Source organism: Hevea brasiliensis, chromosome 4 (genome assembly GCF_030052815.1).
Source record: "Hevea brasiliensis isolate MT/VB/25A 57/8 chromosome 4, ASM3005281v1, whole genome shotgun sequence".
In the NCBI taxonomy this organism is placed as follows: domain Eukaryota; kingdom Viridiplantae; phylum Streptophyta; class Magnoliopsida; order Malpighiales; family Euphorbiaceae; genus Hevea; species Hevea brasiliensis.
Genome location: NC_079496.1, coordinates 86796309 through 86812833, shown reverse-complemented (window position 1 = coordinate 86812833; position 16525 = coordinate 86796309). Strand labels below are relative to the sequence as shown.

The window sequence follows — 16525 nt, the reverse complement described above, 5'->3', positions numbered from 1 at the left end:
AACATATTTTACTTAAATAATTGGGACAATAAAAAAAAATATTTAGGGACGACAAAAAATATATGATCCCCTAAAATATTTTGTGGGAATAATAAAAGAGGACCTTTTAAAAGTTTTGTCTCCAATAATATGAATTTCATATACAAAGGGGACGTATATATATGTCATTCCTAAACACTGTAAAAACTAACCATTGAGGACAATTTTTTGTTGTCCTTATTACAAATATTAAGGGACAACATAAATTATTGTCCCTATTTCTATAAAAGTAAGAAATTGGACCAAATTTCTAATTGAAAAAATAAGTAATATTTAACCAATTAGTATCAAAGTATTAAGGTCCAAAATATTAAAATTTTTGCTAATTAAGGAACATATAATTTTTGTTTCCTATTAATTGTTAACTAAAATTTAATCATATATAGAATTTAATTTACTTTTTTTAATAAAAATAATTATTAATAAAAGATAAAAATTAAATTGTCATGAGGACATGACTTTTTTATATTTTGATATGTTCTCATAACCTTCAAATTATGACTCGATCTGAAAATCTTGTGGTAGGATGCATAATAAATATTTTATGAGGTTCATAGTTATAGCAGAGGTTTCGTTACTACAAAAATAGTGAGATAAGGGAGCAAAAATAAGAGACCTATCATTTTTGTGGTTTCCTGCTAAAGAATAATAAATATAATAGGGACAAAATATCTTTTATCCTTATTTCTATAAAACTAAGCATTGGATACCAAATTTCTAATTAAAAAGATATGCAATATTTAAATAAATGAATGAAAATAATTATCATCTCTATTAACTCTTAAATTAAAATTTAATTACATGTTTGATTTTGTTGACCTTTTATAAGAAGGCAGTAATGTAAAAAAAAAATTTAAATAAATGACATAAAGGAACAAAGTAAGGAGACTTTTACAATTTTCTCAAAAAATAAAAAAAGGAGACTTTTACCATGTGATTTTTTTTATATTTTGATAGATTATAATGTGTTCCAAATTTTTTTTTTATTTTTGTAATTTGATACAAAATATGGTAAATATTAATAATTACTTAAAAAAATATTATAAAAACAATTGATATAAATGTTAAAAATTCTTTACCATTAAGCAAAGCCTATCTCTAATATCTTACCCTTATATAATGAAAAAAAATGAAAAAAATAGACGACCATTATTTGGGAACCCATCTCTTTAAAAAGACCTAATTAATGAAGGAAACGATCTTATCCTACATCAACCAAAAATCAAGTGATTATGTTAGGAAGGGGGAAAAAAAAAAAGAGAGAGACTTTGGGAAAGTTTAAAAGACTTTGGGAAAGTTTTAGGAACATAACAATAAAAAATAAATGTAATAGGAAATTTTTTTTGAAAAATATTCACATCCTGTTATTTATTGAAAGATAGAATTCGAAAAGGAAAAAAGAAATATCTCATCAAAGCATATTAAAATAATAAAAAAATATTTTTACAATATTATATTAATTAAAATATTTTAAAATTGTTATTCATATTTTTCTTGTAATCCGAGCAAACAATGAATAAATGTTAAAATTTATCTCAAAAAGTTTTCTTGCAAGTTTTAGTAAAGTAATATTGCAAAATTTAATATTTAAAATTAACTTTACTATCAATTACAAACAATCAATTAAACATTAAAGATAAAATAGGTAAAAATTTTGTTTCTATTTATTATATTTTCTTGAAATCAGAACAATTATCTTTTTAAAGCAATCAAAACAATTAGTTTCTAACATTGCATCTACCATATAGTAGAATAAAATCCCTATAATTTTCTCTTCTATTTGTGCTTCTCACTTTTACCTCTTTCATCTTTTCCTTCATTTGTCTTCTACTTTCTCTCCTCTCTTTATCACACATTCACCTCCTCATTGTCATCCATTATCAGCACATCTCTTTTATTTTGGCTATTTGGTGGTATAAAAGAAAAAATAGAAAGAGAATGGCACAGAGGGAAGAAATAAAGAGAGGTGGAGAAATAAAACATGATAGAGATTATATAGGTGTTTCCATAATACTCCTATGGCGGCTAATGAGCCCCATGGTTAGATGACATGACAAAAAATGCAGATAATATCTATTCGCATTTACCTATACTCTAAATTTTGCCTTTCAATTTTTCAAGACTTGAGTGAGCTGCTAGGATTTGAAAAAGAAATGTATTATCCTATTCCCTATGTTGGTATAGAAGAAGGAATCTTCTGCAGTAGTAATCATCTTTGTTTTCTAGATTTTAATGACTATATTTTCTATGAAGGCACTTAAGTTATCAACCTCCAATGTACATGGCTCTCTTTGGTAGTTAGTGTACGTGCATTGCGTCATTCCGTTTATCATATAAGGATATTTCTTTTTTTTATACTATTTTTGACAATTGTAATCTTTTAAAATATCTTACAAATAAAAATATTGGTTTGTTAAATATGTGAATGTTTATTATTACTTTTTATTCAATTATGAGTGACTACTTCTAATAACAATTGTACTTGTGAAGATAATTACTTTTATCTCAATGCCAAAGATACAATAAATTAAAATAAATTTTAACACAATGTTTACATTTATATTTGAGGACAATTATTATCGTCTATCAATTAACATTAAGGATAACATTCATGTTCAATATATTAAATTAACATTAGATTTGAGGACAATTCAATCAAGTTGTCCATTGTAATGTGATATATAGGGGCGATAGTAGTCCCTCCTCCTTCCAAGAAAAGGACATTCACCCATATAATTAGGGACAATAATTGTCTCTCATAGAATGGGGACAACTATCAATCCCTATAACATGGATACAACTTTAGTCTCCATGTTAGGTGACGATAATCGTCCCAAAAAATGGGACAACTATTATCCCTTAATATTGGGATGACTCTAATCCATATGTTAAGGGGACAATAATCGCCCCTAAAAATGAGGACGACTTTATTCGTCATGTTAGGTAATGATAATCATCCTCAAATATAGGAACAAGTATTGTCCCCTTAGTATGGGGATGACTTTAATCTCCATGTTAAGGGACGATAATCATCCTAAGAAAAGGAAACGATTCTTATCCTAGAAAATGGGGATGACTCTCTGTAATCATACCCTAGACGCTTGCTAAGGGGACAAATATTAGGAACGAGTTTTGTCATCTCCTAAAGTTTAGGGAATGATTTTTAAGGTTTTAAGGGATGATTTTGATGGTCTCCTAATCTCTTTTTTTTTGTTTGTTTATTCATTAATATAAAAATTAGGTATTGATATTTTCCATATCACTAAACATATTAAAAAAAACAATTAATATCAAAATTAAAAAATATAAATAAATAAAAAAATATTTACTTTTTGATTTTATTTTAAAGAAAAAATGAACATTAAAATTATTACACAAATGAGAAAATTATATATTTTGCATTCTACTCTGGAATAGGAGATTTGAATTATTTAAATTAATCTTTGATAATTATAAAAAAGGTTAGAGGCCAATTTAGACTTTTAAAGTTTAATCCAGTAACCAAATAAGCACTTTAAATTTTTCAGGGTTAAATAAGCACTTCAATTTATAAAAAGTGAATCAAATAAGCTATTGGAGACAAAATAAGCCCTTTGGATTTTAAAAATAGATCAATTAAGCCTTTTATGGGCAAATAAGCTTCAAATTTTAAAAATAGATAAAATAAGCTTTTACTTTCAATTCATATATTTTCTTCAAACTCTACCTCATCTTTTTGTGACAAACTTCCTTTAGCGATGTCTGTAAGCTTACATCGCTTTCTCACCTCTACACTCAAAAGATCAAAACTTTTCTTTTCTATATTTCAGCTCTCTCTTCTCTCCAAATATCAAATTCATCAAATCATAATCAAGCGGCGACAATAACTATGATGAAAATGATGAACTCACCGAGAAACTTCATGAACCATTCAATAAAGAACAATTTATCAATTTACTCCAAGATGAAGCAGAGATGTTGATCGGATACATGAGATAGTTGATGAGGACTCCATGCAAGACTCCATGCACTAGAAGATTTTTGTCACACCCTACTCCTCGTAAGATGTAACATGTTTCCATAGTACACCTAATGAATTACCGTACTTCACATACCGGTAACCCATTAAATATACTACAAGGGATTTTAAAATAATTTTCGTTCATTTGTAAATTGGTGAGAAAATTTTTCTCAGATATAAAAAAAAAAACTTTATTTAAAGTCCAAACATAAATCAAATTTTTGGATATTTAAAATCTCCACAATTCTTACAAAAATTTCAGCAGAGTGCCGTCTATATTTTGAGAAAACAGTTCTTCAAAACCTGAAAATAAAAACACTCCCAATATATTTCTCAATCACAACTTCATTTGCAACCAACAAACTTCAAATCAACAACAATGGCAACACTTCAACTCAAAATCCAAATTTCAAATCAAGAATTAATATCTCAAAACATTTTATAACTCATGCACATTGCATTTTAAATCATTAATTTACAATCATAAGTTAATTTCAGACGCAAAATCTCAAAAATAATATTATTACAATTTTATCTATACAACTGCTCAAATTATAGAGATACATATGCATACTATCATATTTACATCAAACCAAACTACCAGGGTATAGACAAATACCCATACCAAAAATTCTTCAATTGTGCTCCTCTCTAACTGTAGCAGCTCACTCTGCTACTATGTCCTTTTCTCTATCTGCGACAGCAAGTTAAAGCTATCGCTGAGTATATAAATACTCAGTAGTACACAATAAAGCATAAAATGCATAATATAAAACATTTATGAACAAGTCATCATTCAAAAATCTCATAATCGCATTTCACAATTTTTTTTTCTCAAATCACATTTATAACAAGTCATAATTTTCAAAGCTTAATACAGCACAACTTTATCAAACAATTTAATAAACATAGTATTTCCAAACAATAACACAACTTAGGCCATGACACAAAATTTCTGAACATGTCGTGTGTAACACCCTCCCGGTAACCACTCCGTACATTCTACTGTTCCGGTGACCGGTGTCGGTCCGGACAGCTAGAACGTCCGGAAAAATATTTAAACTAAAGTTAGGAACCCTAATTAACTCAAATATTAATAAGAAAAATTTAGTAAAAATTTTAGAAATAAAATACAAGAAGTCAAGCAGTAGGTGCCCAAGCGATGGGTAACCGGAGGGAAGTTGCGGTTCTCGCAACGAGGAGCCCTAGACCCGGGGGAAAAATTATAAAATAATTTTTGGGACTCCAGAGAAGGGTAATTGAGGTTCCCATGGCATTAGAATGCCAAGAAAATACTTAGAAAAATTTTTCAATCGGTACAGACAATTTTGACCCGTTAAGCCAAACGGAGGGCATTTTGGTCATTTCGCCTTCCGAGGTGATTTTTGGCCGACTTGCCCAGTTGAGTAAATAATTAATATGACATCAAATATGAAGAAATATTACTAGAAATGAAAATTGAAATGAGTAGTGGAAGAAAAGAAAAGAAAATGCAAAAATAAGGCAAAAATGACATCATTTAAAAAGTTGGACCAATCACACTTAAGCCATTGTTTGACTAACCATTAAAAGAGATAAGAGAAGACCAAATTCAACAAAATTTCAGCAGCCATCCTTCTCTCCTTAGTGCAGCCAAAACGTGAACCTCTCTCCCTCTCTCAAACTCCATTAAACCTCACTTCTCAAGCTTAATTTCTCCCTTGTTTCACCACAAAACCCTAACCTCTCTTCATTAAAATTTTACTCCACACCTTAAACAACCTTTTGGCAGCCTTAAAAGTGAAGGAAAGTGAAGTTTAGAGGTGGGAAAAATCTGCCCTAAGTGAGGTTAGTGCTACAAACTTCATTCTCCTTCTTTTAATCTTAGTTAGAATATCATTTGAGCTAAGAAATTTTAAAGAATTGAAGTAAATTACATGAGTTATGGTACTTTAAATTTTCAGCAGCCCTATGGAAGTATGAGGTTGATTGTTTTGATAAATTTAAAGTGGCTAGAAATGATGGTTAAAGTATTAAAACACATGGACATTAAACTAAGTATATTAATTAAGTTCATGAGTAAATTTAGTTGGATATTAGGGTTTGGAAGGGTGAAAATGTGAATTGGCTTAGGAAATTGTTAGGGCACATTGTAATGGTCAATTAGTGACCATTTTAGATATGTTGACCATAAATGGGACTGAAAAATGCTATGGCAAAGTGAGGTGAAATCTGCCCTATGGACAGCAGCATAGGGACTGAAATTTCAGTCCCTTTGCACAGCCATAACTTGGGCTGTGTAAGTCCAATTGAATTTTGGCCAATTGGACATGAAACTAGGCTTATAATGGCACATTTTTGCTGAAGAAACCATGCCCAAAAGACCAAAGCAAGAGGACCAAAACTTGGCCCCAATCCGGAACCCTGAAACTGCCTCTGCAGAATTTGATCAAATGAACAGTAACTGTTCATTTGGCCATAACTCACTGTAGATTTGGTCAATTGGTCTGAAATTTTTACAGCAACAAGTTAAGACATAGACAAACAACTTTCATGAAGGAACCCATCCCAAATTATGGCCAGAACCCAGTCAACCAAGTGACTCAAGTCACTGTTCATGTTACTGTAGATATGGTAAATCTGCAGAATTTGAAATCCGGCCAGCTTGGGTTTTTGAGCCATATCTGAGCTACAAAACTCCACATGGAGCGATTCAAAAAAGGAAATTCAACTAGACAAAATAAGGAACAACTTTCATGTTTTACATTTCTTCAAATTCCAACAGTAACAGTATCCAATGGAACAGTGAAGTTAGGGCATCAAAACTGAAATTTTCTGCTAGTGTGGGTTACACTTTGAATTTGCATTAACACTTAATGCCAACAAGTTTTAAACACCAAATGTGGTATGTTGGGAGTGCCAAAGGCAATGTACACATTTTTATTCTAAAAGTCAACATTTTTGTTGACCAATGATGAATAGTGACACCAAAAAGTTGAAATTCACAAATTGACAAATTTAAGAGTTTCAAATGCCCTAGTATACCTAACAAGATTGGTTTGGATAGTTTGGCATGCCAATAGGGTTCCGTTAGCGATCGCACATGGCAACAATGCCATTCTGTGATTTCATGGCTTTTAGCCATTCGACTTTACATTGAGACTTGGCCTTGTGCTCGACATTATTCTGACTTGTTAGCTGCTCATTTGCCTGCCGGAGATGCATATGCAACCAATGGTGTGACGGCCGAGGTACTAGCTACCCAGTGCGGTTACCCGTTATCGATCCGATGCGTCTAGTGTAGGTTACTTGGGGCAACCAAATGAATAAAAGTGAACAAAGTTAATGAATTAATGAATATACCAAAATCAAACAAAGAAAGCATATACTTTGCATACACATTTATTTTTTTGCTATTTTCTTCTATTATATTATTGCACCACTAAGCATTATTGCTTAGCGCGTTGCTTTTGCCACGCGTAGGTACTGGAGATCCCGATCGTGAGCCCAGAGACCACGCAGGTAGGTAAGTCCATCCGATTACGCTCGATTATGCGTGTCACCTCACTACTGCGATGCATCGGTAGGGCACTAGGTGTCGATTTGTCATTTTGATATTTTGTAGTAGATTTGTATTTTCTCATATGTATTTGATCTCATGTAATATATTTTGATGTATATGTAAATTATGAAAATTGTATTTGTTAATGGAAAAGTAGATGTTTACTTGTGATTTACATGCGAACATCACATGTGAATGATGAATGAAAATGGAAATTGAAATGTGGAAATCATGATATTGAATTTGGTGTTGATAATGAATGTTTGAGAAATATTGTTGAGATTTTGGGATATTGGAGTTTGAGATGATGAAATATAAGTATTTGAATTGTTTTTAACAGGTTAGAAGAGCAGTTTTCTCCATTTTTAGCCAGACTCATGGATTTTCTTAAAATTTTTCGGAACCTTAAATGCATGATACTTTTGATAAATGGTTTAAATAATTTGTATTTCATAAATTATGTGCAAAAGCATTTTCTATATTAATTGAGAAATATTAGAGTGTGCCGGTACACCAGGTGGCATTACTTACTCGGGTATCTGTGTACGGGTAAGGGGTGTCACATTTAGTGGTATCAGAGCACGGTTTAGGCGTTTCTGGGCCTAGATTGAGTCCATACCATGCATTGCATTTGTAAGAGTCGAGGTGACACTAATGCAGATCTGTTTATCTTTCTTATTTTGAATAGGATATGGATCCTTCCTCTCAGAGAGCCGTTGAGGAGGAAGTGGAGAGTCATGCTCCACCTGCAGCAGCTGAGACTGGAGGCATGAGAGAATCTGCTCCGCCAGCTCAAGCGAGCACCTTTCGGCCTCCACGAGCCATGTTCCAACAAATGGCCGACTTCTTTAAACAGATGGCTGGGTAATGCCGGCACCACCACCACCACCACGGCTCCACGTAAATCACACTGGAAAGGTTAAGAAAATTTGGAGTGTGGACTTCTATGGCAAGAGAGAAGATGACTCATTGCGGTCGAGAATTGGTTGAACCGAGCAGGCGAGTCTTAAAACAACTCCACTGCACCCAGCGAGAACTTAGAAGTCGCTATATCCTTGTTACAAGACGATGCCTACGGATGGTGGGACACGTGTCGATGAAGTGCAGCCGAAGTGTAACTTGGGACTTCTTCCTCTCTGAGTTCAAGAAGAAATATGTAGATCTGTATACGGAAGAGAGAAGAAGGGAATTTATTAACTGAGCGAGAGACAATTGTCGGTGGTGAGTATGAGAAAGAATTCGTCCGATTAAGCCGCTACGGAAGGGAGATAGTCCCTAATGAGGTTGAAAGATGCAAGAGATTCGAAGAGGGATGAATGACAATATCAAGATACTGCTCAACGCCTTGGGAATCACAATTTAGCAAGCTAGTGGAAGCTGCAATAAGGGTTGAAAAAGTGAGAATCAATGAGCGGACTGAAGGAGAGAGCGAGAAGAGGACCAGTCGGTCTAGTTCCACCTGGATTTGGGAAGAAGTTTAAGGGTCCTCCCGCATGAGTTCGGGTCAGCCACGAGTCGTGGTCGGTCTCGGGGCCCAGCCACGATTCACCCCTAGGAGAGGTCGGTCCACACCATGGTGGGCGCTCTCGAGGATGGGGTTGAGGACCAGCCCAGCATCTTCTGCGTGTCCACACCGAGAAATGGCACAAGGGGGAATGTTGGAGAGTGGCGGTGCTTGCTTGAGATGTGGGTCGAGAACATCAAGCGAGGAACGCCACGCAGAACTACTACTGTTGCTCCGACACAAGTAGAGAGACTTGCTCTGCACCACCAAGGGGTAGAAGGTCTGGTAAATCCGAAGCTGTGGGACCATCTCAGAGGCCTACATCTGAGCCAGCAGAGAGGCCAGATAACAGACCACCTGCCAGAAATTATGCCTTGAGAGCTCAGGAGGAACAAGATGCCCCGGACGTCATCAGGGGTACGTTCTCCCTCTACAATACTCCTGTGCATGCATTGGTGGATCCAGGATCCACTCATTCTTACATTTGCATCAACCTACCCGTAGAAAGGGGGATATTGGTAGGAGAGTGACCAAGACATTACGGTCACTAATCCATTGGGCCACATGTGGTAGTGAACAAAGTATACAAGGGTTGCCCGTTGAGGATTGAGGTATGAATTCTTGGCGGACCTAATTGAGTTGCCCTTCCATGAGTTTGACGTGATATTGGGAATGGATTGGTTGTCACGTCATCGCAATAGTTGATTGCAAATTGAAGAGAATTTCTCTAAAAACTTGAGAGGGTAATGAGATCACGGTTGTGGGGAAAGGATGATTTCTGTCAATGTCATCTCGACCACGATTGCAAGAAGAATAATGAGAAAAGGTGTGAAGCCTACCTAGCACATGTGGTGGATACTAGGCGAGCTAAGCCAAACTGAGTGACATACCCACGGTGAGAGACTTCCCAGAGGTATTTCCTGAAGAGTTGCCTGGTTTGCCACCAGAAAGGGAAGTCGAATTTGCCATTGAGACACTGCCGGGTACAGCACCCATTTCCATTGCTCCTTATAGGATGGCACCCACTGAGTTGTGGGAGTTGAAAACTTCGATTGCAGAGTTGCTTGATAAGGGGTTCATACGCCCGATGTGTCACCGTGGGGAGCTCCATCTTGTTTGTGAAAAGAAGGATGGGACTTTGAGACTATGCATCGATTCTGGCGATTAAACAAAGTGACTGTGAAGAACAAATATCCGTTGCCTAGAATTGATGATCTGTTTGATCAGTTGAAGGGAGCAGGAGTATTTTCTAAGATTGATCTCAGATCAGGGTATCATCAGTTGAGAGTGAAGGATGCAGATGTGCCAAAGACTGCATTCAGGACCCGATATGGGCATTATGAGTTCCTAGTGATGCCCTTTGGCCTAACAAATGCACGGCATTCATGGACCTTATGAACCGTATCTTCCATCCACACTTAGATCGGTTCGTAGTGGTCTTTATTGATGATATTTTGGTGTATTCCAAGACCGAGGAAGAACATGATGAGCATTTGAGGATTGTTACGCAAACCACGAAAGAAAAGAAGTCGTATGCTAAGTTGTCCAAGTGTGACTTTTGGTGAATGAAATTGCATAACTTGGACACAAAGTGTCGGTGATGGGATTAGGTGGATCCCAAGAAAATAGAAGCGATGATGGAATGGAAGCCTCCCGAGAAACACAAGCGAGGTCGAAGCTTCTTGGGGCTAGTGGGTATTCTGAGAAGATTTGTGAAGGGATTTTCCCTAAAAGCTGCTCCAATGACCAATTTTTTACACAAGAATGTCGATTTGTTGGAATGACAAGTGCAGGACCAGTTTTGAGAAGTTAAAGGCTATGTTGTGAGGCACGGTGTTAACACAAAGGTGTCGAGGAAGGATTTTGTGGTTTAAAGTGATTCCTCTCATAATGGGTTAGGGTGTGTGTTGATTCAAGAGGGGAAAGTGATAGCCTATGCTTACATACATCTAAGGCCACATGAACAGAACTACCCTACCCATGATCTAGAGCTTGCAGCAATTATCTTCGCACTGAAGATATGGAGGCATTATTTGTATGGTGAAAAGTGCTACGTTTACACAGACCACAAGAGCCTAAAATATTTGCCAACCCAGAAGGAGCTCAACCTTAGACAGAGGCGATGGATTGAGTTCCTGAAGGATTATGACTGTGTAATTGACTACCATCCTGGGAAGGCAAATGTAGTTGCTGATGCTTTGAGCAGAAAATCCATAATGACCTTGAGATCATTGAATGCCCATCTATCTTTGATTCGAGATGGAGCTATTTTGGTGAGTTGCAAGTGAGGCCAAACTCACAGAGATACTAGATGGGCAAAGACAGGATGCAAAGTTACTGGCTATTATGAGCAAGATCTCAGAGGGAAAAGCAACTGACTATGGGGTGAAAGCAGATGGGTGTCTGTACTACAAAGGAAGACTGTGTGTACCAGATGATGGGGAATTGAAAGCTAGTATTCTAAAAGAGGCACACACTAGTGTATATGCTATGCACCCAGGAAGTACAAAGATGTATCACGACACGAAGCTTGATATTGGTGGCACAGTATGAAGAGAGATATCGGTGACTATGTGACTAAATGCTTGACATGTCGACAAGTCAAGGCGAACATCAAGTTCCATCGAGATTGCTCTGACCTATCGCATACACGAATGGAAATGGGATCGGGTCACCATGGATTTTGTAAGTGGTCCGCCTCTCACTCGGAGGAAACATGATGCGACATGGGTAATAGTGGATAGATTGACAAAGTCGACACACTTTACGCCGATTAGGGTGACTACTCACTAGAGAGGTTAGCAGAATTGTATATCAGTGAGATAGTTAGACTGCATGGAATCCCACTTTCCATTATATCTGATCGAGACCCAAGGTTTACATCGAGATTTTGGAAGAAATTGCATGAATCCTTGGGTACACAACTCCATTTCAGCACAGCTTTCCATCCTCAGACGGATGGGCAATCAGAAAGAGTAATCCAGGTAAACAATTGAAACCCACGAAATTGATACAAATATTGAATTGAAATGATAACAATAACATGAAATATTTGTCAGGTCCTTGAGGATATGCTGAGGAGTTGTGTCATTGAGTTTGAGGGAAGTTGGGATAGATACCTCCCACTGGCAGAATTCGCATACAACAATAGCTATCAAGCTAGCATCCAAATGGCCCCATATGAAGCACTGTATGGGAGAAAATGTAGAACTCGGTGTCTTTGGACTGAATTGGCGAAGACAAGCGGTAGGGCGGACACGGTGAAGCAGGCGAGGACAAGGTAAAATTGATCAAAGCTAATCTGAAGGTTGCCTCAGACAGACAGAAATCTTATGCCGACCTGAAGAGAAAAGAAATAGAATATGGGGTTGGCGACAAAGTGTTCCTCAAGGTGTCACCATGGAAGAAGGTATTGAGGTTTGGAAGAAAAGGTAAGTTGAGCCCTAGGTTCATTGGCCCATATGAAGTCATTGAACGTGTGGGTCCAGTGGCCTATAGGCTAGCTTTACCACCAGAGCTGGACAAGATCCACAATGTGTTCCATGTATCCATGCTCAGAAGATACCGCTCAGACCCTTCACATGTCATCTCCAGAGAAGAAATTGAAATACAACCGGATTTGACATATGAAGAAGAACCTCTACGAATCTTGGCTCGGGAAGTGAAAGAGTTGAGAAACAAGCAAATTCCATTGGTGAAAGTGATTTGGAGGCACCACAACACCGAGGAGGCAACTTGGGAAAGTGAAGAAACAATGAGGCAACAGTTCCCTCAACTGTTTGCATCGAGTAAATTCGAGGACGAAATTTAAATTAGAGGAAGAGTTGTAACACCCTCCGGTAACCACTCAGTACATTCTCTTTATTCGGTGACGGTGTCGGTCATGACAGCTAGAACGTCAGGAAAAATATTTTAACTATTGTTAGTAACCCTAATTAACTCAAATTTTAATTAGAAAATTTTAGTAAAAATTTTTGAAATAAAATACAATCGAAGTCAAACGAGGTGCCCAAGCGATGGGTAACCGGAGGGAAGTTGCGGTTCTCGCAACGAGGAGCCCTAGACCCGGGGGAAAAATTATAAAATAATTTTTGGGACTCCAGAGAAGGGTAATTGAGGTTCCCATGGCATTAGAATGCCAAGAAAATACTTAGAAAAATTTTTCAATCAGACAGACAATTTTGACCCGTTAAGCCAAGCGGAGGGCATTTTGGTCATTTCGCCTTCGAGGTGATTTTTGGCCGACTTGCCCAGTTGAGTAAATAATTAATATGACATCAAATATGAAGAAATATTACTAGAAATGAAAATTGAAATGAGTAGTGGAAGAAAAGAAAAGAAAATGCAAAAATAAGGCAAAAATGACATCATTTAAAAAGTTGGACCAATCACACTTAGGCCATTGTTTGACTAACCATTAAAAGAGATAAGAGAAGACCAAATTCAACAAAATTTCAGCAGCCATCCTTCTCTCCTTAGTGCAGCCAAAACGTGAACCTCTCTCCCTCTCTCAAACTCCATTAAACCTCACTTCTCAAGCTTAATTTCTCCCTTGTTTCACCACAAAACCCTAACCTCTCTTCATTAAAATTTTACTCCACACCTTAAACAACCTTTTGGCAGCCTTGAAAGTGAAGGAAAGTGAAGTTTAGAGGTGGGAAAAATCTGCCCTAAGTGAGGTTAGTGCTACAAACTTCATTCTCCTTCTTTTAATCTTAGTTAGAATATCATTTGAGCTAAGAAATTTTAAAGAATTGAAGTAAATTACATGAGTTATGGTACTTTAAATTTTCAGCAGCCCTATGGAAGTATGAGGTTGATTGTTTTGATAAATTTAAAGTGGCTAGAAATGATGGTTAAAGTATTAAAACACATGGACATTAAACTAAGTATGTTAATTAAGTTCATGAGTAAATTTAGTTGGATATTAGGGTTTGGAAGGGTGAAAATGTGAATTGGCTTAGGAAATTGTTAGGGCACATTGTAATGGTCAATTAGTGACCATTTTAGATATGTTGACCATAAATGGGACTGAAAAATGCTATGGCAAAGTGAGGTGAAATCTGCCCTATGGACAGCAGCATAGGGACTGAAATTTCAGTCCCTTTGCACAGCCATAACTTGGGCTGTGTAAGTCCAATTGAATTTTGGCCAATTGGACATGAAACTAGGCTTATAATGGCACATTTTTGCTGAAGAAACCATGCCCAAAAGACCAAAGCAAGAGGACCAAAACTTGGCCCCAATCCAGAACCCTGAAACTGCCTCTGTAGAATTTGACCAAATGAACAGTAACTGTTCATTTGGCCATAACTCACTGTAGATTTGGTCAATTGGTCTGAAATTTTTACAGCAACAAGTTAAGACATAGACAAACAACTTTCATGAAGGAACCTACCCCAAATTATGGCCAGAACCCAGTCAACCAAGTGACTCAAGTCACTGTTCATGTTACTGTAGATATGGTAAATCTGCAGAATTTGAAATCCGGCCAGCTTGGGTTTTTGAGCCATATCTGGAGCTACAAAACTCCAAATGGAGTGATTCAAAAAAGGAAATTCAACTAGACAAAATAAGGAACAACTTTCATGTTTTACATTTCTTCAAATTCCAACAGTAACAGTATCCAATGGAACAGTGAAGTTAGGGCATCAAAACTGAAATTTTCTGCTAGTGTGGGTTACACTTTGAATTTGCATTAACACTTAATGCCAACAAGTTTTAAACACCAAATGTGGTATGTTGGGAGTGCCAAAGGCAATGTACACATTTTTATTCTAAAAGTCAACATTTTTGTTGACCAATGATGAATAGTGACACCAAAAAAGTTGAAATTCACAAATTGACAAATTTAAGAGTTCCAAATGCCCTAGTATACCTAACAAGATTGGTTTGGATAGTTTGGCATGCCAATAGGGTTCCGTTAGCAGTACTGCACATGGCAACAATGCCATTCTGTGATTTCATGGCTTTTAGCCATTCTGACTTTACATTGAGACTTGGCCTTGTGCCTGACATTATTCTGACTTGTTATACATTTGCACACCGGGAGATGCATATGCAACCAATGGTGTGACGGCCGAGGTACTAGGTACCCGATGCGGTTACGATTATCGATCCGATCGTCTAGTGTAGGTTACTTGGGGCAACCAAATGAATAAAAGTGAACAAAGTTAATGAATTAATGAATATACCAAAATCAAACAAAGAAAGCATATACTTTGCATACACATTTATTTTTGCTATTTTCATCTATTATATTATTGCACCACTAAGCATTATTGCTTAGCGCGTTGCTTTTGCCACGCGTAGGTACTGGAGATCCCGATCGTGAGCCCAGTAGACCACAGACTGGGTAAGTCCATCTGACAGTTCTGCTCAGTGTCTGTGTCACCTCACTACCTGCAGTGCATCGGTAGGGCACTAGGTGTCAGTTTGTCATTTTGATATTTTGTAGTAGATTTGTATTTTCTCATATGTATTTGATCTCATGTAATATATTTTGATGTATATGTAAATTATGAAAATTGTATTTGTTAATGGAAAAGTAGATGTTTACTTGTGATTTACATGCGAACATCACATGTGAATGATGAATGAAAATGGAAATTGAAATGTGGAAATCATGATATTGAATTTGGTGTTGATAATGAATGTTTGAGAAATATTGTTGAGATTTTGGGATATTGGAGTTTGAGATGATGAAATAAAAGTATTGGAAGTGTTTTTAACGAGTTCAGAAGAGCAGTTTCTCCATTTTTAGCCGGTACTCCGCCGGATTTTCTTAAAATTTTTTGGAACCTTAAATGCATGATACTTTTGATAAATGGTTTAAATAATTTGTATTTCATAAATTATGTGCAAAAGCATTTTCTAAATTAATTGAGAAATATTAGAGTGTGCCGGTACACCAGGTGGCATTACTTACTCGGGTATACTGTACACGGGTAAGGGGTGTCACATTTAGTGCAGCTCAATTGGTAAGAGGCGAAGCAAACCCGTGAGGTGATAAGGGTTCGAATCCTAGCTCTGCAGGGCGAAGGGATTGAACTCCACCAAAGCGGACAGTACCTTGTGAGTCGCATCGCCAGGCCTCTAGGGGGGTACGCCGGCAAGATGGCCACCCAATGAGGGGCTTGAGCTGGGGCCCGCTAAGCCGGGGTGTGACATCGTGTGTACATCACGACAAGGCATACTCACCGCACTGATCAAAATCAATGAGGGAGGTGGCTAGCTAGCTAATGAGTACTCATCCAAACTCGCCCCTCAGACTGGAAAGCCAGAAAGGGAGGAAACTGATCAAATATCATACTCACCCCACAAGTGGAGGAGGAACATATTAGTATTGCCATGCCAAGTATGAATTAAAAACAATTTAAATCAATTTATTCAAACATTTCATATAATTCACAAATAATATTTCATTCCAAACTTTTCATTT

The 16525-nt window shown here is 36.6% G+C and overlaps 1 long non-coding RNA gene across 1 annotated transcript; it reads left to right on the top strand.

Annotated features, from left to right (window-relative positions):
• The first annotated feature begins 9348 nt into the window (after positions 1–9348).
• On the top strand, positions 9349–15653 carry LOC131179286 (uncharacterized). The gene is made up of 2 exons (XR_009148264.1): positions 9349–9501; positions 15397–15653. It is a non-coding gene; the product is annotated as an uncharacterized LOC131179286 (long non-coding RNA).
• The last annotated feature ends 872 nt before the right edge of the window (positions 15654–16525 follow it).